Here is a 24003-nt window from a genome sequence, read left to right as displayed (position 1 = left end):
GGTGGGTGAGGGGGTGTGTGTGAGGGTGTGTGTGAGGGTGAGGGGGTGTGTGTGAGGGTGAGGGGGTGTGTGTGAGGTGAGGGGGTGTGTGAGGGGCTGTGAGGAGGGGGGTGAGGGTGTGTGTGAGGGTGTCCTTCATAATACATAGAAACAAAGAGGTCTGCATTGAAGCAAGGGAGCCTTCAGTATACACAGCCTTGTATTTCTAAGTCGAAAAGTATATACCATGGCCCAGAGGAACTAATGAGAAGCTCGAGGGAGATAAGGGAGGTAGAATAAGGAGGAAACAAGGGGAAATAAGGAGTGATGGAGGGAAGGAATAAGGGATGTGACTGGCTGGAGAAAAATACATGGGAAAGAGCGCCAGGGAAGGAGGAATGAGGGGGTTCTGCAGGTCGGGGAGCGAAAACCACGGAGGGAAAGACGACGGAAATGAGTGAGGGACGCCCCGCGTGTGTGCCAGGTGATGCGGCGGAGATACCAGGGGAGTCGCGACAAAAGAGCCAGGTGTGGGGGGGGGGGGGGGGGGGAGGAAGAGCTGAAGAGGGGAAGAGCGGAAGAGCGGAAGAGCGGAAGAGCGGAAGAGCGGGGAGAGAGGGGAGAGAGGGGAGAGAGGGGAGAGAGGGGAGAGAGGGGAGAGAGGGGAGAGAGGGGAGAGAGGGGAGAGAGGGGAGAGAGGGGAGAGAGGGGAGAGAGGGGAGAGAGGGGAGAGAGGGGAGAGAGGGGAGAGAGGAGAGGAGAGAGGGGAGAGGAGAGAGAGGAGAGAGGAGAGAGGAGAGAGGAGAGAGGAGAGAGGAGAGAGGAGAGAGGAGAGAGGAGAGAGGAGAGAGGAGAGAGGAGAGAGGAGAGAGGAGAGAGGAGAGTGGAGAGTGGAGAGTGGAGAGTGGAGAGTGGAGAGTGGAGAGTGGAGAGTGGAGAGTGGAGAGTGGAGAGTGGAGAGTGGAGAGTGGAGAGACATGCAAAATGAGATCCGTGTAGGGGACAAAATCAAAGGAAAAAAGTATGTGAAACCACTTTTTCCAAACGTAAAGCTTCAAATTAAGAAAACCTGCATTGCTTAGAAAATAAATTAAGGAAACTGTATTTTAGGTAAACATCTAAATAAACATACCTCCAAGATAGCTTTTACTATAAACTGAGAGACGTATTCTTTGTTTTGAAATGCCGTCCTATGAAGGAAAGAGAGAAGCAAGTCATTATTAACTTTTCAACCAAAGATATTTGTAACATTACCCCAAACACAGAGCTAAAAAAAAAAAACACTACTTGGTGCTTAGCTTTTGAGATGCTGAAAACACTGGGTTTCTGCCTTAGATCTATGATTGACCCTACAACTTATTCAATTCAAGAAAACAAACTACCAATTTCTTTGCGTTGCTTCATCACTTTTTTGTGTCAATGTTAGCCCAGCTGCAAGTTTTGTTTAAATGGGATTTCACTTCGTAATTTTTGGAATTCTTGCATAATAAAAGGTGGGAATTCTATAGCGGTCTACTAATTTAGAACAGGGACTGGCAAAGTAAACATGTTGAGCCTTGCAAAGTTCTCCTTTTCCCTTTTTGCTTATGGAAAAAGATCTTAAGGTTTAAACGTTTAGTCTCTTCTAAATTGAAGAAAGAGTTGAATAAAACCTTTTTCCCATTGGGTCTGACAAACTGATGCAGAGGTGCCCAAGATCGAGATAGAAGACCAAGCACAACTGGACACATTTTACAACAAGCATTTGCAATGCAACGGTCTCGCCTTTGCCAAAGTTAGAGCTATTGGCATTGTAAATGACAATTTTTTTATTTATGCGTTCGCTTTGAAAACAGATAAATAAATGGCATTGTCATTTACAATGCCAATAGCCTAAACTCTCACAAATGCGACACATATTGCATTTGGAGCCACACAAAAGCGGATCACAAGCAGGCAACGGAGGCACACCAAAAGCGGATCACAAGCAGGCAACAGAGGCACACCAAAAGCGGATCACAAGCAGGCAACAGAGGCACACGAAAACCCGATCACAAGCAGGCAACAGAGGCACACGAAAACCCGATCACAAGCAGGCAACAGAGGCACACGAAAACCCGATCACAAGCAGGCAACAGAGCCGCACGAAAACCCGATCACAAGCAGGCAACAGAGCCGCACGAAAACCAGATCACAAGCAGGCAACAGAGGCACACGAAAACCCTATCACAAGCAGGCAACAGTGGCACACGAAAACCCGATCACAAGCAGGCAACAGTGGCACACGAAAACCCGATCACAAGCAGGCAACAGTGGCACACGAAAACCCGATCACAAGCAGGCAACAGTGGCACACGAAAACCCGATCACAAGCAGGCAACAGAGGCGCACGAAAACACGATCACAAGCAGGCAACAGAGGCACACGAAAACAGCAGATGGGTGCAGAGTATTATTTGGAGGATTGAGCAAATGCCCAGGCCCTTGTGAGTGAGGAGAAATAACCAGAATGGGCGGAAATCTTAAAACAAAGGGGAGGCTTCGGTAACTGGGTTGGAAAACGCATTATTAACGTTATCAAAACACTGCGCCCTGAATGACAGATCCCCTGAAGGTGATAAAATACCAGGGAAACGCTAGTAAATAGGGTAATTTAAAGGAATCCTGTATAAACACTGTGTGAAGCACAACCGTGTACAGGTGGATTTCCGTGAATAAGACATTAATTTTGTGATGAGGTACAAAACATCATAAGCCCACGTAAGTACGGCGTGTACCACGACCATGCAACGTTGGGTCTGTGTGTTGTGAAAAGAGAAAAGCACTGAATGCATGTGGGGTTACAGGAATAATGAGCCTTCAAGGTCAAAACCAATACCAATTGGTACGCAGGACACAATTAAGCATAGCAGAAAGAGCAGGGAAGAGAGCAGTTTAAAAAAATCAAAACTTAGTCAATGAGCCGTGTGAATGTAAGTACTAATGCCGTGTTGTGTTTGTAATCTCGCGGTGTGACCCCTGGCCAATTAAGGTGGGAGTGCGGAGCTCGAGAACAGCTGGGCTGGGCAAAATACCGGGAGGTCAGGGGACGTAGCTCATTGCCAAAACCATAAGCACTATTGGAGGCCTAGCAGGAAAAATTAACGGAGGCCTGTGCACAAATCAAAAGGGCAATCGAGGTTGGAAATAGACTCACCAGAAGCATCGAGAAAATCAAAAGACACACCGGCAAGCAAGAAGGCGGGGCTTATATGGCTGACGTGCTGGAACAAGTCAGAGGAAAAAAAACAAAAAACAAATGACGACGAATCAGTCGGCGGCAGGTGACGTTCTGACAGCACATCCACGGTGAGTGCTAAGCACTAGTTGGCAGACTGCAAGGGACCTTCATGTTTGTCTATTATTGCGATAAACTAGTGTACGCATGAGTCCTTCCATGGTTTTGACCATTGAAGAAATTTTCAATAACGTTTTTGTTTAAATAAAAAGTTCCGATGTGGGTGCACCCTTTGAGGTAGTTGCTTGCCAGTCCTGTTTATTTGTTGGTGCAGGGAGGAAGTTTCCCGAGCGGACGAGCGCAGCAAGGGGCGAAAAAAACGCACATCAGAACTGGAAGTTGGTTGGAGGCAATTTGAGCTACATTTTAGGAAGCATATGGTTACACCATGTGACTATGTAGTAGACACCTAATGCAGTGAGAACAAAGACATTTCTGTGAAAAAGAAAGCATTGTCCTTTTCAAAAAACCCTGGCGTTGATGAAACTGAAAGGTCTTCTGTGATGGCAATTAAAGGAAAAGGAATGATTTAAGAACTATTTCGGAGCATTCCATTTATCTTAAAAAAGAGCAAGAGAAACAGGCTGTATTCCAATAAAAAGAAAGTCATTAAAACAGCATGCCGACAGGCGCCCCACGCTGCTAAATAATAGCACCTCTCCCGGAAAGGACCTATAATTAACGCAGCAGGTCTTCCGGAGAGGAGCACTCAAATTGAATGAACGCGCAAAAGCTGTTCATGTGAAGCATGTTCACAGACCTGCTCATGGGAAGCGCGTTCACAGACCAAAGTCTGCTCGCGCACTGGCCTGCATTACTTGGAAGGTATCACAACAAGCCATAGTTGTGTGTACACTTCCATGCAGGTGAAGTGGTGTGCCTTTTTGTTCGTACCGGCTCACACAGTTTGCTACCTCTTACTTTTTGTTTGCTCTCGATACTTGCACAAGTGCCACCATTGCCTATGTAACGTTTGTTCTTGTGTTTGAGTGTCCTCCATTTATTGCAGTATTATACCTCTACTTGTACTTTGTACGCTTTTGTAACCTGCACACGTCACTTTTTCCTCTTGTAATGCACCGTTTGCTACCACTTGTACTTTGTTCACTCACGATTGTCACTTTTGCCTCATGTAATGTAACTTTTGCAATTTGTTAACTTGTATTGTTCTCTTATATCAGTTCTGTTCCTTTTGTAAAACGCTCTGACACCTTAAAGTACAGTCCACGCTATATTAAAACGCATAAATAAAAAAATACAATGGGCAGCTTGCTACTTGAATGGGGAGGGGTGGGAGAGACGCGCACGCATTGTGGGCGTGCACATTGCCGTGGTCTGCGGCTCGTGCCCCGTGGCGGCGCCTGCAGGATTCACCGTGTGCCGGTCGGTGGGTGCTGCGCAGCTCGGCGGCACCTTTCTCATGTCGGCTCTGCAGCCCAACATGGACACCTCTTCCCTGGCGCTGCCCTCCAACCACCAGCGGGACCGCGAGCAGCTGAAGAACGGCCGCGTGCAGGAGCAGGTGCGGCTGCGCCCCGGGCCAACTGCGTGGCGCGGACCTACGCAGTTGAGTGCACGCCTGGGGCAGGGGCAGCACTGCCCAGGGAGGGCCATGGCTGGGGGCGGGGGGACTAGGGCAGGGGTGGAAGGTGGAAGCACCCGGGGTGGAGGGCTGCCTATTATCAAGCTGCTGGGGTTGGAGTAAATATTCGGTATTTGTGTTAAAGTGTATAGGGACACACGACACGTATGACAGGTGTCATGCACAGAATAACAGAGCAGTATTTAGTCCATTGTTTTGCATAGAGTGGACATCATCCCAAGGCATGTTTAAGTGCTTTACACAGGAAAGCATTTGTATATCTCACGGGTTAGGCGACGAGTATATATAAAATGCATAGTAACTTAAAAAGGAGAGAAAAATACAATCATCTAAAAATGTCTAATTTGTATGTACAGTCATTTTTTCAATACCAGCCAGTTAAAGGGTGAGGATGGGGCAGTCAGACGGGCGTTATAGTTGATTGTTGTCAATATAAACATGCGTAGCTGTAAGGGAGAGTGAAGGATGGGTTTGGTGGTGGTCTGGGAGGTGTGATTATATATAATGTGACTAGACTGTCCACACAGCCTGACACAGGATGTGTGGCTGGGGCGTGTTACACAACAGCACCAGGTAGGCCACGAAGCTCTAAATGCGAAGGCCTGTTTGGTTTCATGCTGCACTGCAATTTTGCGCGTTCACACAGTTGACTCGAGCCAGCTGTGCACACTTTGTGGCAGGCGCGTCTTACGTGCTCGTCCACAAACCAGAATCGCCGCGCGTGCCCCGGTCGGTCTCCCTTGAGAGGCATCTCGACGACAATAGGTCTCGAGAGCGAGACCTAAAAAGGAGAACACACAGCAAGTGCTTCACTTAGCAACACATCCTTGCTTTTTTCATATAATGCATTAGTGATGATGAAAGTAGCCAATGCAAGCAGAAAGCCTGTATTTCTTGTTTGAGAGTATAACGATAAAAATATCACTAAAAAGAAGAACACCATGTGCATTACTTCTTGCTCAAAAGAAAAACTTTATGGGCTTCATCATTTGTAACCAACCATGAACACATAGTTTAACATCGATCGGTACAATCTCAACAGTGTACTACTACTCAAGAGGTAGAACAACATATTAGAGAGGAAAGGTTGTGAAAGGATTAGCTTAAAGCAAGCAACATGATGGCGCTCATGAATAAACAAGCAATGTTACAGAAAGAAGAGTGCTCTTATTGCACAAAATGCAATGGTGTAAACAAGAATATTTCACGGAGTCTAGAAATATGTCCTTATTATGGAACATTATGAAATCTGGAAAACATTTCATGGGTTCATGTGGAATAGATGTTACCAAATCAATATGTGGATCTTCATGTCAGTTGCTTAAGGAGCATTTTATTAATGAAAGGTAAGCTCAATCAGAACATTCTAATTCCAATCGGAATCCATGGTTAGCTGCACCTGGAGAAGAAAAGCTCCAACTATCTTTCCCTTTTATAGATAGATATTTGTTTAACAAAGTAAAGGTGTTTTTTACTTAAATGCTACAGTCTTTACTACATTAGTATTTTTCACTGCTTCCTCCAAGACCATCATCTCCAGTATGCCACATACTTTTCAAAAGACAAGTCAGTGCTTGAGAAAAACAATGAAAGCCAACTGCTCCAAAATACACATGTAATATAAACATAGTTAAATTTGAAACATGGTCCTATTTTGGCACGGTGGGGGTTCAGGCAATACAGAACCATAGTACTCAGGCAGGTTGTGTGCTAGTACTGTTTTTAAGTCTCCAAACTCAAAGGAAATAACTGTCAAACACTTCAAACAGTAAACTGCCTTTTTAACTCTGAAAACATACTTGCATCTCAGTTTTAAAGTGGTATATTAGTATAAAAAGCAGTATGTTGGATGCTACCATGTATGTTCCTGATCGGCTCAACCATCATACATGTTCTGGACTTGTTTTTAAAAGGGGGGTATGCATGTATACCTACACACACACATATATATATATATCCAACAACTTTCCAGATAGATTACCCCACGATCCGAAGAGAAGTATAGCAGCACAGACAGGTGTCGGCGATCTTGTAAGTCTTCATTTGTTCATAAATATATCATCTATCTGCGTAAAATATTATATATATATATATATTCCAAGAAAACAAATTCCGGTGCTTCGCCAGTCACGCTCGGGTCGGAGTAGGGCTCCCGGTCACACACTATTTTCTCCAAAGTACTCCATTCATTCGAACAGACGTCTCCGACACTCAAAAGATTGCTGTGCACGTAGTATTTAATCAGCAGGAAAACAACGCGTTTCGCATTACAGCTTGATCACGTTCGAATGGTATATATATATATATATATATATATATATATATATATATATATATATATATATATATATATATATATATATATATATATATATATATATATATATATGTGGTTCTGGTGGCATTTTTGTGAAACTACAGGCTCTGTGGTAGAATCCGGACACTCCGCTTACCCGTTATCAGCTCGGCCACTATCGGTGTGAGGGCAACAAGCACAAGCTCATTTTGGGAGAGAGCGGCGGGGGACAAGGCAAACTTCAATACCGTCAGTGTGAGAGAACTCGGTGTGCATTGGGGAGAAAGGAGCAGACACCGCCCACTGGGGCCAGTACTGACGCATGTTGTCTGCTCCATGTAAATCCAGTCCTGAGTTTGCACTTTCCTAGTGCTCTCACACCAGGGATTCCCAACCAATTGGAGCGAGGTATCCAGTTTAAGAGAAGGCGGGAAAAGTACTATTCATTTCCTTGGCGGCATCTGAAGAAGTTATTTTTAACGAAACGTGTCATGCCAAACTCCTCAATAAAGAAGAATTTTGCAGTATACCTCGAGTCCCGCGTGTGCTCAATTCCTCTAGAAGCTGGGGGAAGAGTGGAGTGCATATATATATATATATATATTTATTTATTATAAGTTTTGTATAGCGCTAGCTGGACCCGAGGGTATCAGAGCGCTTCACATCAGGTAAAACAATGTGCCTTGACGGCGAAGAAAGATTGATAGCTGTACAGTTCAAGAGGATGACAAAACAACAAGAACATACAGATCATAATGACTACAAGGGTTAGGGGAACTAAGGGAAGGGGAACTATGAGCATCCCCTTACAGTTCAGGTGTCCTCCAGGAAGAGGGCTTTGAGTAAAGTCTTGAATTTTGGGAAGTGGGATGTCATTCTGATGTGGGGAGGGATGGCGTTCCATATCCTGGGAGCATTACCTGCAAAGCATTTGCTTAGAGTTTTGCGATTTCAACGGGATGAGAAGAAGCGTGTTGGAGCTTCTGAGGGTCCTGGACTGGCCAGCCCTTTTGAGTTTCGCAGCCAGGTATTCTGGTTTGCCTGTGTGGAGGGCTTTGTGTGTAAGGCATGCTGTTCGAAAGTTTGCTCGTTGTTCAATAAGGAGCCATTTCAGATCCTTGAGCGCAGGGGAAATGTGGTCGAATTTCTTGGTTCCTGTGACCATTCTGGCCACGGCATTGAGGGTGGTTTTCAGGGGGCCAAGGTGTGATTTGGCTGAGCCAGTCAGGGTTGCGATTCCATAGTCAATTCTGGAGAGCACCAGAGCTTGAGTGGCTTGTTGGAGGTCCTTGGGAGGCAGGAATGGTTTTATTTTGTAGAGAAGTTTCAGATTGAGGAAAGCGCTTTTGGCGGAGTTATCAATGTGTTTTTTCATGTTTAGTTTGGGGTTTAAGGTGATTCCTAGGGATTTGACCGAGTCTTTTGGCTTGAGGGTGACATTGATGGCATCGATGGCTTTGAGCCATTCTTCAATTTGAGGGTTTTCGTCTTTGTTGGAGATGAGAAGAACTTCAGTTTTTTCTTGATTGAGCTTTAAGTGATTTTGTGGGAGCCATTGTTGAACGTCTTTGAGCGTATCGTTAAGTTTGAGAATGTCATCCATACAGGAGGTTTCCAGATAGAGTTGTGTGTCATCAGCGTAGAAGGGGATGTTGGAATTCCTGAGTATTGTGGTAAGCGGTTCCATGTAGATATTGAAGAGTTGGGGGGAGAGTACTGACCCTTGAGGGACACCTCTACTGACGGGTAGGGGGTCGGATTCAAAGTTTTTGATTTTTACTCTTTGGTAGCGATTGTGTAGAAAGGAGGAGAACCAATTCAATACCGTCAGTTCCAGGCCTGTTCTTTCTTGAAGGGCTTTTAGGAGCAGCGTGTGATCAACAGTATCAAAGGCGGCCGAAAGGTCAAGGAGAATGAGAAGGCAGCATTGGTCAGAGTCAAGTGATTTGTGGAGATCGTCTACGACATTGAGGATGGCAGTTTCAGTACTGCATCCTTTCCTGAAACCAGAGTGGTGGGGGTCAAGGAGCTTGATGTTCTCTAAGTGTTGGGTTAGCTGTGGGAGCACACATTTTTCTAGTGTTTTGGATAACAGAGGGAGATTTGACACGGGTCTAAAGTTGTTCATATCTTCTGTTTCCAACCCTGTTTTTTTTAGTAGCGGCGTGACTTGGCCGACCTTGAGGCAGTCTGGGATGGTTCCTGAGCTCAGCGAGCTGTTGATTTTGCACCAGATTGGAGCTAGGGTGTGTTTCAGGGCTTTGGTCAAGTTTATAGGAAGCTGGTCCAGGGAGTGGGATGACGGTTTAGCGTTGGAGATCAGGTTGATGATCTCTGTTTCCTGAATCGGCGTGAAGACGGACCATTGAGTGGGTGGGATCGATAAGGTGGTGTCAGACAATATTGGGGTGATGTTCTCCTTGGGAAAAGAAGGGGCAGTGCTGAGAGAAAGGTCGATCTTGAAGATTTTTTCGTTAAAAAAGTTGGCGAAGTTGTCGCATTGTTTTTTGGAGGCCGCTGAGACGGATTTGCTAGGTTCGGATGTTTAACTTCTGATGATGTTGAAGAGCTCTTTAGGGCGGTTCTTTCCGTTATCTAGAGCGGAGCAGAAGAAGGAAGACTTTTTTTCCTTGATGAGTTTGTTGTATGTTCTGCGTGCCGTCTTGAGTTGTTCACGGTGAAGGGAGGATGGATTGGACCTCCATAATCATTCAAGGGATCTGAGAAGTCTTCTTTCATCATTGATGTCCGTGGTGAACCACGATCTCGATGGAATGTTTCTGGGTTTTTTTAATTTCAAGGGGGCAAGGCGGTCAAGGGTGGTCGTCATGTTGGAGTGGTAGAGAGAGGTGAGGTCAGTGGTCGAGAGGTGCTCCGATGAGTTTGGGAGGAGAGTGTTTAGTTCGTCTTCTAGGATGGCCTGAGGGACTTGGGCAATATTCCTTGTCCCATTTGGGGGGAGCTTGTGTTATGAGTCAAGTTGGTGCTGGTTGATTGATGCGGAAAATAATTAAATGGTGGTCTGACCAGTCTACTGGAATGGTGTAGTCAATGGTGAGTGTGTGGTTGTCCGCAATGATTGCGTCGAGTGTCGCTCCTCTGTAGTGTGTTTCTTCAGAGCAATGTTGTGTCAGATCATTTTCTAGCAGAAGGTTGTTGAGGGATTGTATGAGTGGGTTGTTAGTATTGTTCCACCTAATGTTGAAATCGCCCAGGATTATGTTATTGGCGTTGTTGAGCGCACATTGGGTGATTAGGTCGGATAGATGCGTTTCGAATTCCTTTGAATTGCCTGGTGGGTGATAGAGGAGATGGCAGAGTGTAGCACTCTTTGCACAGGATTTGATACTGATAGAGAGGCATTCGAAGGAGCTGTATAGGTAGGGTGCGCTTTCTGTGATGTCTAGGTTAGTCTTGTGAATGATGGCTACACCTCCACCTCTCTGCTTCTGGCGGTCTTTGTGCGTGATAGAAAATCCTGGTGGTACAAGCAGGTCCATGATGGGGGCTGACATGGAGTTGAGCCAGGTTTCTGTGATGAAGGCAACATCAATATCATGTGAGAGTATAGCTTCTGCTAATTCTGTTGCGTGTTTTGAAGCAGATCTGCTGTTGATGAGCATGCATCTGATGCGAGGTTGTTCAACGGGGAGCGCCAAGTTGGATTGGGCTCTGGTCAGGGAGGTTAGCTTTGAGGGGGGTCTGGGGAGTCTCAAGGGAGGATGTTCCCTGCCTATTTCTGTGATAACTGGGATAGAGGATATGGGTGATGAGAATAGCCTGGGGACCCGAGTGAGGGAGGGAGGGGTCCTTCTCTGTGGATGATGAGGGGTGCTCTATTTAGGGGTCGTGAGGTGGGCGAAAGAAGAGGGGAGAGTGGTCACTTCACGGGGGAGATAGTGGGTTTCACTCTACTCGGTCTGTCAGTTCGCATTTCTGCCTCTGGTATAGTTACGTGTGGGAGCGATGTGGTGGAGGCGAGGGTCGGAATGGGAGGCGGAGATTTGGGCAGACTGGGAGAGGCGGAGGTGAGGGGGCGTGAGGGCTGTTGGGTGGGCACTTCGGTTAGGGAAGACAGGGTATCATACATGCCTCGTATGAGCTTTTCAAGCTTAACTTCTAGCGGGGAAAGACGTTGCGATATATTGTTATTGTGGGTAGAAGGGGGAGGGAGGGTGTTGTTCTATGTTGGGGGTGTGAGTGCGCATGGGGCGGTGTGAATGTTAAGGAACGGAGGGCATGGGAGACTGGGTGACAGATCAACAAGAGGGATCTGTGCGGGTGAGTCCTGTGAGAAGAGATCTTTAGGGGGGGTAGAGGGGGGAGGAGGAGTTCTGTCTAGTTGGGAGGAAGTTTGCGATGTGGGGGGTTGTGTGAGTGGGCCAGGGAGCCATTGGGGATGAGAATGCGGGTGGGGTTCTTCTCTGGTGATCTGGGTGTCGTTGTTGGTGTGGTGGGGTGAAGCGGTAGTAGGAGGACTCTAGTTGTGGGTGGGGGTCGAGCTCTATTTTAGAGTAAGGATTATGATTGAAGGGGGGGAGGTAGTCATCGGTGGGAGGGGTTAATTCTGGTGGCGGGGTGACGGTGGGCGTGTTATATATATATATATATATATTAAAAAAACTCCACCACTGCCAGTACGAGCGTTGCTGCGGTCTCGAGCGGTCCAGGTTAGGTCACTGGCCGACCTAAGAATTGCATCCAAAATACCGCTCAGGTAAAGAAGTTAACCTGGACACCCAGCGCTTGCAAATAATCCTTTATTACGGCAGGAGAAAAGTCACGACGCGTTTCACCCTTACGGCTTGATCACGCTGTAAGGGTGAAACGCGTCGTGACTTTTCTCCTGCCGTAATAAAGGATTATTTGCAAGCGCTGGGTGTCCAGGTTAACTTCTTTACCGGAGAGGTATTTTGGATGCAACACACACACACACACACACACACACACACACGTTTTTGTATTTGTCACCCCGAGTGGGACAGGTATGTCCAGACGTGGGTCCCGTGCTCTCCATGCCACTGCAGTCAAGCTATCCTGGCTAATGAGGGGTGAAACCCCAAAACCAGTCCTAGGATGCCTGTTCCCAGTCCAGGGAGGACCTGTCCTGGCAGTTCGGGCTGGACTGTTCCCATTGGGCACAGGGTCAAGACTGATTTGCACATGGCTGGGTTCAAACTGGAATGGCATGATGAGCAAAAGAACTATGGATTTGGGCCCAGATCTCTGTACTGGAGTGAATGTAAAACATTGTTCTGCATTCTGTCCATCAATTGTTGTTTTTACACATACATACACATATAAACATACATATATGTTATGTTAGCGGAATTTATAAAGCGCATTACGGCCCAACGGCGTCTAAACGCTAATACGTTCCGGTTTCAGCTCGTCATAGGATTACCAGAATTACCAAGTTCTGAACAGCCAAGTCTTCACCGCTTTCCTGAAAGTGAAGAGGCCAGGTGTTTTTATGCAGAAAGGCAGTTTGTTCCAGGCTTTGGAAACTTCTAAAATAATGCTCTTTCCACCCCATCGTAGTAGTTTATATCTAGGAAGTACTAGTAACTTAGTATTTACCAACCGAAGATTTCTGATATGGAGATATCGTTTGAAGCTCTGGTTCAGAGTCAGGACCAAGATCATGTAGTGCTTTATAGACTAAACATAGTACCTTAAAGGTAATTCTCTGTTTGATCAGAAGCCAATGTAGATTTTCTAGATCTTGAGATAGAGCAGAATTTGGGAATTTTAGCAGTAGTCTTGTAGCAGTGTTTTGCAGTACATGAAGTTTATTTATGTTGTACTTGTGAGCAGTCATAGGCAGACTGTTACAATAGTCTAATTTGGATAGGATAAGTGAGGAAACTAACATCTTTTGCAGTTTGTGAAGTATGTAAGGTAGAATCTTTTATTATTCTGAGGGAGTTAAAAGTAGATGAGGTGAGCTTATTTACCTGATCTCTAAAATTAAGTTTATCCTCAATGATCACTTACAGGTTACGAGCCTTTTCCACTAGGAGTGGAATAGGGCCCATAGTAGTTGGCCAAACTGATTGAAGAGGATCGCGGTCCGATAAGTAGAACTTCAGTTTTTTCAGCATTCAGTTTAAGGCAATTACTGTCCATCCAGTCATGGACAGCCAGCATGCAGTCATGACATTTTGGTCCTATGCTAGCATCCATTTTCTCTATGGATACAACAATTTGAGTGTTGTCAGCGTAGGATGCAATGGAAAAACGAAAACTTAACAGATTTGCTAATGGGGAGACATAACTATTAAACAGGTGTGAGAAGTTGGCCTGATGTGCAGTGCTCACTATTCTAGTGATCACTATATATCAGTCCAAACAACCCTTATTGATGATTGGTTGTAAGTCAACCTTATAGACCAGCTATCCTAGTAGCATGGATATCAGCAGTCTAAGGCTAAGACTCTAGAGGGCGTGTTAAGCCAGCTGTTTTACCATCACATTACCCCTTGAACACCCAGTGAAAGGACACCACACAAGTGTTATGAAAATAAACAGTGTATTTATTAGAATCACAACAACCCTGTACTCTTTATGAGGACAGGGTGCTAGGCACACAACAAAACTCTTACGAAAATACTTAAGTTAGCACGTTATACACAAATGCCCGAGGGGCACGAAAAACCATATACTTTAAAAGTGGAATGCGAAATTACTAGCAGGTAAGTACAGTACTAATAGGCTTTGGAATCGCTAGGACTTGACTATAGAATCGTTAGATTACTTCTAGGAGACCTAGGGGACTCGGGTGCAGAGTGTGCACTCTCACGCGGGATGCGGGACAAAGTCTATGGAAGCTAGAATTCACAAAGTTAGTGTTCACGGGCGAACCCGACCTGGTAGGGAGAAAACGACAGTGGATCCTGACCCTTGGATAGTGAGGCTATGCTGGGACACCGGAGTGCCGAAGTTACCTAGCCCAGGGGCTGCAGCTGCATAGGTCTGAAAAGACGTCGGGGATCTCGTTGCCGGACCAGGAGCCTGGAAGGAAGAAGTTGCTGGCAGGCGACCAGTGAAGGAAAGTTCGATGGATCCAAGCCTGGATCAAGGAAGAAGAAAACCTGAAAGCAGAGGGGACCAAGTTCTTGAATCACTAGCCAGTGATTAAGTGGGCACCAGGATGGCACCGGGCGAAGTCACCGCAGTCAGGTGAGTGGGCACTGCTGGGCTCTGCAGTCTCTCGGACCAGGAGGCGTTGTCGGCGACCAGGATGGAGGTGCGAGCTGTCCCACGAAGGATGAAGTTGTTGGCGTCGAAGTTACCCAGGATTGGGCAACAAGCCTTGGCTAATTCAAGCCCACGCGGTGGACTCAAAATGGCGTCTTGAGTGGACCAGGAGGGTCCAGGGTGCTCCTCTTCTGGAAGGGAGCAAGGGCCAGTCTGGAGCAACCAGACCAGCAGCAGAAATGTCGTCGGGCGTCGTCAGGAAGGCCACAAGCCAACGGGCTAGTAGCCAAACAACGCGGTGAGCAGCGGAAAGCAGAAGGGCCCCACGCAGATCGTGGAGATGCTGGGGGGCTGCACTTCGGAGCTGGAGCTGCTCAGAGTCGGGGCTTCTCGGACCCCAAAGCACTCACCAGTAGATTACTCAGCGGGCTTGCTGGAAAGAAGTCGTGCAGTCTTGCAGATGGCCGGTCCCTTGAGGTCTCGTCGCACCCACGGTTCTCAGCTGGGCTGTAGAGGTGGGTAGAGGTCAGAGGTGCCAGGGAAGCCGGTTCTCGTCGAGCTGGGCAGTCGGATTCCGGAGGAAGGACTTACAGCAGACCGCAGTGTTCTTGGATGGTGCCTGCGGATGCAGGGTGACTACTCCTTAGTCACAAGGGAGAAATCTTAGGAAGAAGTCTTGAGTTCCTTTCGCAGAAAGTAGTTTCAGGATTCAAAGATGATCTGATTTGGAAGGGGGCCAGTCTCTACCTTTATCCTGTAAAAAGGGGCTGGCACGCGACTAAGTCCTGCCCTATGGGTGGGACTAGGAGGGGGGTGGTTACACCCACTTCCTTGGCGGGCTTTTCCCCAGCACAGGGTCTGGAGTGACCCTGGAACTGGTTCAAGCCGGCCTATGCACAGTGAGCACCGGGGTGCCACTTGCAGTCACCTTCCTCTAAAGCCCTGCCTACCTACAATACACAAAACCCTGTCTGGGACGGTGCTGGCACCGCCCCTGGCAGGAAACCCTTTGTCCTTATCTCCTGCTCTGGGAGGACTCCCAGCAGCAGGAGGGCAGACTTGTGTCTCGGTGGCAGCATCCATTTTGTGGATGCTAAGGCTCTGTCTGACTTTTAACCGGGTTATAGGTTACAGGCATGTCGTGTCCCTCTAGAAGGGTGGAATGCTAACCCCGTCGCCAGAATTGGCGAGGGGTTAGTATTCCAATTCGTATGACACCTTACTCGACATGTTTTGATAAAGCGATACCAGAGTTGGCACATAACCGCGAGGATTATAATGCACTTAAGAGTATATGGTATGCGATATCATGGAAACGGCTAAGGGATGGATCCCGAAAGCCGCAGACAGGCTCAGCTCATGCTAGAGCACCATCTCGCACGATTCCAAGCACTCTGCCTTCAGGATTGTTAAGGCCTGCTATAGGAGTGACTGATAGGAGATCTGTGTGTCCATTTTTAGGGTTAGATATAGGTATACTATATCTAAAGCAAAGGGTGAGTACACCACCTTGCCCCAGCTGTCGTGCAGCCAGTTGTGTCAGTTTTAGTTAGTCAATCCAGGGGTGGCATAATACATGCTTCAGCCCCTGGGAGACTTCTGGGTACACCTCAGCCCTGGGTACAGGGACTTGGAGAGGGCCCAGTGCCAATTCAGTACCTGAGTACAATTTGGATAGAGAGAACAGCTAGGCTGTGGGTCTGATTAGCAGGCCCACAGCCAGGGAAAGTCGTAAACCAGTGCAGCAAAAAGCAAAAATCTGGGTGATCATAGGATTGCAGACCCTACTCTCCTACATGACCCCCCCCCAAACTTTGGGACAATAAACTAACCTTGACCAGGTGAGTCTTCTTGCTCTAAGTGGAAATACCTGGAGAGCCCATCAGCATTGCTGTGATCAGTCCCAGGTCTATGCTCCACTGTAAAATCCATCCCCTGTAGGGAAATGGACCACCTAAGCAGTTTGGGGTTTTCACCCTTCATCTGATTTAGCCACAAGAGGGGCTTATGGTCTGTCTGAATGGTGAAGTGAGTGCCAAACAAGTAGGCCCTCAGCTTCTTCAGGGCCCAGACCACAGCAAAGGCCTCCCTCTCAATAGCTGACCAATTTTTCTCTCTGGGTGTCAACCTTCTACTAATGAAAGCAATAGGCTGATCATTACCATCAAAATTCAGTTGAGACAGAACAGCTCCCACACCCAACTCAGAAGCATCTGTTTGGACAATGAATGGCTTGGAGTAATCTGGACTCTTGAGGATAGGTGCTGTGCACATGGCCTGCTTTAGGTCATTGAATGCTTTCTGACAGCTTGCTGTCCACTGAACTTTCTTTGGCATCTTCTTGCTTGTCAGGTCATTAAGGGGGGTCACTATGGACCCATAATTTCTGACAAACTTCCTATAGTACCCAGTCAGGCCCAAGAAAGCTCGAACCTGAGTCTGGGTGATTGGAGGAGTCCAGTCCTTGATGGCCTGTATCTTACTCTCCAGTGGCTGAACCTGGCCTCCACCTACAAGGTGGCCCAGGTATACAACCTGTGACTGCCCTATCTGGCACTTTGTGGCCTTGATAGTGAGGCCTGCCTTTTGCAGGGCCTCTAACACTTTCCTCAGGTGGACCAGGTGATCCTCCCAGGTGGAGCTAAAGACAGCAATATCGTCAAGATAAGCTGCACAGAAGTCATCCAGCCCAGTGAGGACTTGATTCACCAACCTTTGGAAGGTGGCAGGTGCATTTTTCAGTCCAAAGGGCATTACCACAAATTGATAATGCCCTCCAGGGGTAGAAAATGCTGTCTTAGGTTTGGCTTCCTCAGCTAACCTGATTTGCCAATACCCAGCTGTCAAATCAAATGTGCTTAAGAAGTTGGCAGAAGCCAATCTATCTATAAGCTCATCTGCTCTTGGTATTGGGTGGGCATCAGTCTTAGTGACTGCATTGAGGCCTCTGTAGTCTACGCAAAACCTCATCTCTCTCTTACCACCCTGGGTGTGAGGCTTTGGCACTAGAACTACTGGGCTAGCCCAAGGGCTATCTGAGGGCTCAATGACTCCCAGCTCCAACATTTTCTGCACTTCAGTTTTGATGCAGTCTCTAACATGATCAGGCTGTCTGTAGATTTTACTCTTGACAGGCAGACTGTCTCCAGTGTCAACATCATGGGTACACCAATCAGTTTGGCTGGGTGTCAGAGAGAACATATGTCTGAAGGATTGCAAGACTTGCCTGCAATCCTGTTGCTGATGTTCAGTGAGGCTGCCACAAAAGACAACACCATCAACTGATCCATCATCAGGATTCTGAGTGAACAGGTCTGGGAGAGGGTCACTCTCTTCCTCCTGTCCCTCATCTGTGGCCATGAGCAAGCTCATGTCCTTCCTGTCAACATATGCCTTGAGCCTGTTAACATGGAGCACCCTGAGAGGGCTCCTGGGAGTTCCAAGGTCCACCAAGTAGGTAACCTCTCCCTTTTGCTCAATGATGGTGTGGGGCCCAGACCATTTGTCTTTCAGAGCTGCTGGGGCCACTGGCTCCAGCACCCACACCTTCTGTCCTGGCTGGTACACAGTCAGTACAGCCTTTTGGTCATGCCAAGCTTTTTGAAGTTCCTGGCTGGCCTCAAGGTTTTTAGATGCCTTCTCCATATACTCAGCCATCCTGGAGCGGAGACCAAGTACATAGTCCACTATGTTGGTTGCAGGCTTTTTGAGAGGTCTCTCCCATCCTTCCTTCACCAAACACAGGGGTCCTCTTACAGGATGCCCATACAGAAGCTCAAAAGGGCTGTAGCCAACCCCCTTCTGTGGGACCTCTCTGTAAGCAAACAAGAGGCAGGGGATCAGGACATCCCATCTTCTCCTAAGAGTTTCAGGTAGTCCATGAATCATCCCTTTCAGGGTCCTGTTGAATCTCTCAACAAGCCCATTGCATTGTGGATGATAGGGTGTGGTGAACTTGTAGTTCACACCACACTCTTTCCACATGGCAGTCAGATATCCTGACATGAAGTTTGTACCTCTGTCAGAAACGACCTCCTTAGGGAAACCCACTCTGGAGAACACTCCAACTAGGGCTCTTGCCACTACAGGGGCTGTAGTGGTCCTAAGGGGAATAGCCTCAGGATACCTGGTGGCATGGTCCACCACCACCAGTATAAACTTGTGTCCTGATGCTGTCTGGGGTTCCATTGGACCAACAATGTCAATCCCCACTCTTTCAAAGGGAACCCCCACCACAGGTAGTGGTATGAGGGGGGCCTTTGTGGTGCCACCTGACTTACCACTGGCTTGGCAAGTGACACATGAGCGACAAAACTCCTTGGTATTCTCATTCATATGGGGCCAGTGAAAGTGTGAGACAAGCCTGTCCCAAGTCTTTGTCTGACCTAAATGACCTGCAAGGGGAATCTCATGGGCCAAGGTGAGAAGGAAACCTCTCAGAGACAAGGGGATGACCAGCCTCCTGGTTGCACCAGGCTTGGGGTCTCTTGACTCAGAGTACAGGAGTCCATCTTCCCAGTATACCCTGTGGGCACCTGTGGCATTCCCTGCAGCCTCAGCAGCAGCCTGCTGTCTGAGGGGTTCAAGGGAAGGGCAGCTCAACTGTTCCTTCCCCAGGTCTGCTCTGGAGGGTCCCCCTGAGCCCAGAAACTCAACTTGATCAAGTTCAAGCTCTTTAGGCTCAGTTTCCCTCAGCTCTTCTAGATCAGCCTCCTCAGAGACTTGATCCTCAACCTGGGGCAAGGGGGAAGGCAAAGCCTTACCCTTACTGCTCTTCTTCTTGGAAGGTGTCTGGTCCATCATTTCAGGATCCAGCACCTGTTCAGTGGGGCATTTTCTGGCCTGTGACCTAGTCACAGCAAGCACATGTGCTGGCAAGCCTAACATCTCCATGTGAGTCCTCTGCTCCACTTCTGACCATTGTGATGACTCCAAATCATTGCCCAACAAACAATCAACTGGGAGGTCTGAACTGACTACAACTTTCTTTTGTCCCTTCACTCCACCCCAGGAGAAACCCACAATTGCCACACTATGACTAGTAGTGACATTGCTGGCATTGGTCACCAGGAAATCAGTACCTGGCATGATCTGTCCAGGGTCCACAAAGTTAGGTGTCACCATGGTGACACTGGCACAAGTGTCCCTATAGGCCTGAGCCATTTTGCCATTAATCAAAGGTGTCTGCCTGTATTTGCCCAAAGTATTGGGACTTATTTCAGGGGACATATCCATATCCCCTGTACAGACAAGGACAGCCTGAGTGAGTGTGCCAACTAAGTTGTCAGACCCCTCAGTACCCAAGGTTAACCCAACTAATGCCTTGGGAGTGACACTACCACTACTGACTGTACTAGGGGGTGCAGTTGCTTTAGGAGCTGTAGTGGCAGGAGTTTGTCCTCCTCCTCTTTTGGTGCACTCACTAAACCAGTGAGACTTACTTTTGCAGTACTGGCACCACCTTTTTGACTGGCCTTCTTGAGTCTTCTTCTTCTGGGAAGCCTGACCCCCACCCTCTTTGGTTTGTTGGGGACCTGGTGAAGACTTCTGGTCATTTTGCTCATTCTTAACATTACCCTTCTGGTCTGCTTTCTTCTGACCACCCTGGTTCTGGTTCTGGTTCTGCTTGATCCTTGTCCTGACCCATTTGTCTGCCTTCTTTCCCAATTCTTGGGGAGAGGTCAGATCTGAATCAACAAGGTGCTGGTGCAGCAACTGGTTCTGACAATTGTTTAAAATTTGTTCTCTCATCATTAGATTATACAATCCTGTGTAATCTGTAACCTTGCTACCCAGCAACCAGCCCTCCAAAGCCTTAGTGGCACAATCCACAAAATCAGACCAGTCCTGAGACTGAGTTTTCTGGGTGTCTCTGAACAGCAACCTGTACTGCTCAGTGGTTAAACCAAACCCATCAACCAGTGTATTCTTCAGGACCTGGTAATTGTTAGCATCCTCCACTCTTGTAGTGAGGAGCTTATCTCTACCTTTACCATCAAAGGAGAGCCACAGTATAGCTGCCCACTGACTCTGGGGAATGTTCTGCACAGTGCAGGCCCTCTCCAGAGCAGCCATCCATTTCTGGATGTCATCCCCTTGCTTAAAGGGGGGCACTATTTTAGTCAGGTGTTTAGTATCTAAACCCTTCTCTCTATCTCTTGGGAGATTGCTGCCACCAGTGGGAGCTAGCCCACTCATCTGCTGCTCTCTTGCCAGGGCAAGCTTCTCTTTGGCCAGGGCAATTTCTTCCCTTTCAATCCTCAGTTCAGCTTGTCTCATCCTAGCCTCATGCTCCTTTCTCTGAGGGGAAGTAAATCTCCTCGGTGGAGGATTCCTTCTCCCCTGAGAAGAGGCATTAGAGTGCAGAGATCTATTGGAGTCCCTAGAAAGAGATCTATCTCTCCTAACTCCAAGGTTAGGCCCACTTCGGGTTAGTACTGGGGGGCCCCCAGATCCTAGCCCAAGTAAGTCTAAGTTGGTCCTAGTTAGCCTTCTGACTACCTCAAGACCCTTGTCTACCTCATCCCCAGAGAGTACCTCCTGATCCTCCTCCTCAACTGCTGAATCAGTGTTGGGGAGGTCTGGATCCCCAGAGGTTCCCTCTAAGGCTGGCATGCTCTCATGTAACTGAGAGAGCTTTCTGGCATCATATGTCTCTAAGAGACCTATCAGAAAGGGAATGGTGGGGTTAGACCCCTGCTTCAGTTTCCTGGAGACACAGATTTGTCTCATCTCCTGAAAACTGAGAGCTGCATATCTTGAAGTGACCTGTGGGGGGTCAACACTGACCAGGGGAGTCTCAGTAGAGTCCCCCTGAGTCGACATGCTTTTCTAGTGAGGTGTAAGTGGTGCACTTACCTACACTATATGTTTGCCTACTGATCCCTTGCTAGAGTTGTAGTTTAGGGTGTGCTAGGCCCTAGGAGCTACAACAGCTGGTTCAGTAGAACTCAGAGTATTCTAAGCTAAGTTATATGTACCTTTAGTACTTATGTGATCTTTCACAAGATATTCTTAGGGCATGTGTGGTAAAACAACAGCAAGCTCAAATCCCACCGCTGCCACCAATGTGAGAAGTTGGCCTGATGTGCAGTGCTCACTATTCTAGTGATCACTATATATCAGTCCAAACAACCCTTATTGATGATTGGTTGTAAGTCAACCTTATAGACCAGCTATCCTAGTAGCATGGATACGAGCAGTCTAAGGCTAAGACTCTAGAGGGCGTGTTAAGCCAGCTGTTTTACCATCACATTACCCCTTGAACACCCAGTGAAAGGACACCACACAAGTGTTATGAAAATAAACAGTGTATTTATTAGAATCACAACAACCCTGTACTCTTTATGAGGACAGGGTGCTAGGCACACAACAAAACTCTTACGAAAATACTTAAGTTAGCACGTTATACACAAATGCCCGAGGGGCACGAAAAACCATATACTTTAAAAGTGGAATGCGAAATTACTAGCAGGTAAGTACAGTACTAATAGGCTTTGGAATCGCTAGGACTTGACTATAGAATCGTTAGATTACTTCTAGGAGACCTAGGGGACTCGGGTGCAGAGTGTGCACTCTCACGCGGGATGCGGGACAAAGTCTATGGAAGCTAGAATTCACAAAGTTAGTGTTCACGGGCGAACCCGACCTGGTAGGGAGAAAACGACAGTGGATCCTGACCCTTGGATAGTGAGGCTATGCTGGGACACCGGAGTGCCGAAGTTACCTAGCCCAGGGGCTGCAGCTGCATAGGTCTGAAAAGACGTCGGGGATCTCGTTGCCGGACCAGGAGCCTGGAAGGAAGAAGTTGCTGGCAGGCGACCAGTGAAGGAAAGTTCGATGGATCCAAGCCTGGATCAAGGAAGAAGAAAACCTGAAAGCAGAGGGGACCAAGTTCTTGAATCACTAGCCAGTGATTATGTGGGCACCAGGATGGCACCGGGCGAAGTCACCGCAGTCAGGTGAGTGGGCACTGCTGGGCTCTGCAGTCTCTCGGACCAGGAGGCGTTGTCGGCGACCAGGATGGAGGTGCGAGCTGTCCCACGAAGGATGAAGTTGTTGGCGTCGAAGTTACCCAGGATTGGGCAACAAGCCTTGGCTAATTCAAGCCCACGCGGTGGACTCAAAATGGCGTCTTGAGTGGACCAGGAGGGTCCAGGGTGCTCCTCTTCTGGAAGGGAGCAAGGGCCAGTCTGGAGCAACCAGACCAGCAGCAGAAATGTCGTCGGGCGTCGTCAGGAAGGCCACAAGCCAACGGGCTAGTAGCCAAACAACGCGGTGAGCAGCGGAAAGCAGAAGGGCCCCACGCAGATCGTGGAGATGCTGGGGGGCTGCACTTCGGAGCTGGAGCTGCTCAGAGTCGGGGCTTCTCGGACCCCAAAGCACTCACCAGTAGATTACTCGGCGGGCTTGCTGGAAAGAAGTCGTGCAGTCTTGCAGATGGCCGGTCCCTTGAGGTCTCGTCGCACCCACGGTTCTCAGCTGGGCTGTAGAGGTGGGTAGAGGTCAGAGGTGCCAGGGAAGCCGGTTCTCGTCGAGCTGGGCAGTCGGATTCCGGAGGAAGGACTTACAGCAGACCGCAGTGTTCTTGGATGGTGCCTGCGGATGCAGGGTGACTACTCCTTAGTCACAAGGGAGAAATCTTAGGAAGAAGTCTTGAGTTCCTTTCGCAGAAAGTAGTTTCAGGATTCAAAGATGATCTGATTTGGAAGGGGGCCAGTCTCTACCTTTATCCTGTAAAAAGGGGCTGGCACGCGACTAAGTCCTGCCCTATGGGTGGGACTATGAGGGGGGTGGTTACACCCACTTCCTTGGCGGGCTTTTCCCCAGCACAGGGTCTGGAGTGACCCTGGAACTGGTTCAAGCCGGCCTATGCACAGTGAGCACCGGGGTGCCACTTGCAGTCACCTTCCTCTAAAGCCCTGCCTACCTACAATACACAAAACCCTGTCTGGGACGGTGCTGGCACCGCCCCTGGCAGGAAACCCTTTGTCCTTATCTCCTGCTCTGGGAGGACTCCCAGCAGCAGGAGGGCAGACTTGTGTCTCGGTGGCAGCATCCATTTTGTGGATGCTAAGGCTCTGTCTGACTTTTAACCGGGTTATAGGTTACAGGCATGTCGTGTCCCTCTAGAAGGGTGGAATGCTAACCCCGTCGCCAGAATTGGCGAGGGGTTAGTATTCCAATTCGTATGACACCTTACTCGACATGTTTTGATAAAGCGATACCAGAGTTGGCACATAACCGCGAGGATTATAATGCACTTAAGAGTATATGGTATGCGATATCATGGAAACGGCTAAGGGATGGATCCCGAAAGCCGCAGACAGGCTCAGCTCATGCTAGAGCACCATCTCGCACGATTCCAAGCACTCTGCCTTCAGGATTGTTAAGGCCTGCTATAGGAGTGACTGATAGGAGATCTGTGTGTCCATTTTTAGGGTTAGATATAGGTATACTATATCTAAAGCAAAGGGTGAGTACACCACCTTGCCCCAGCTGTCGTGCAGCCAGTTGTGTCAGTTTTAGTTAGTCAATCCAGGGGTGGCATAATACATGCTTCAGCCCCTGGGAGACTTCTGGGTACACCTCAGCCCTGGGTACAGGGACTTGGAGAGGGCCCAGTGCCAATTCAGTACCTGAGTACAATTTGGATAGAGAGAACAGCTAG

General features: G+C 48.1%; 1 protein-coding gene across 2 annotated transcripts in view; it reads right to left on the bottom strand.

The window, feature by feature from the left end:
- The window catches only part of RAB14 (RAB14, member RAS oncogene family), a 187658-nt gene that overhangs the window by 95404 nt on the left and 68251 nt on the right, over positions 1 to 24003 (bottom strand). The window contains exon 2 of one of the 2 annotated variants that reach the window (XM_078641871.1): positions 1112 to 1169. The exons of the other annotated variant lie outside the window; for it this stretch is intronic. The gene's annotated coding sequence lies outside the window, so the exon portion shown is untranslated. The remainder of the gene's footprint in view (positions 1 to 1111; positions 1170 to 24003) is intronic. 2 annotated transcript variants of the gene reach the window in all.

This window comes from Lissotriton helveticus, chromosome 5_1 (assembly GCF_964261635.1).
Source record: "Lissotriton helveticus chromosome 5_1, aLisHel1.1, whole genome shotgun sequence".
NCBI classification, from domain to species: domain Eukaryota; kingdom Metazoa; phylum Chordata; class Amphibia; order Caudata; family Salamandridae; genus Lissotriton; species Lissotriton helveticus.
The sequence above is the reverse complement of the archived record's forward strand: the minus strand, read 5'-3'. Positions and strand labels throughout refer to the sequence as shown.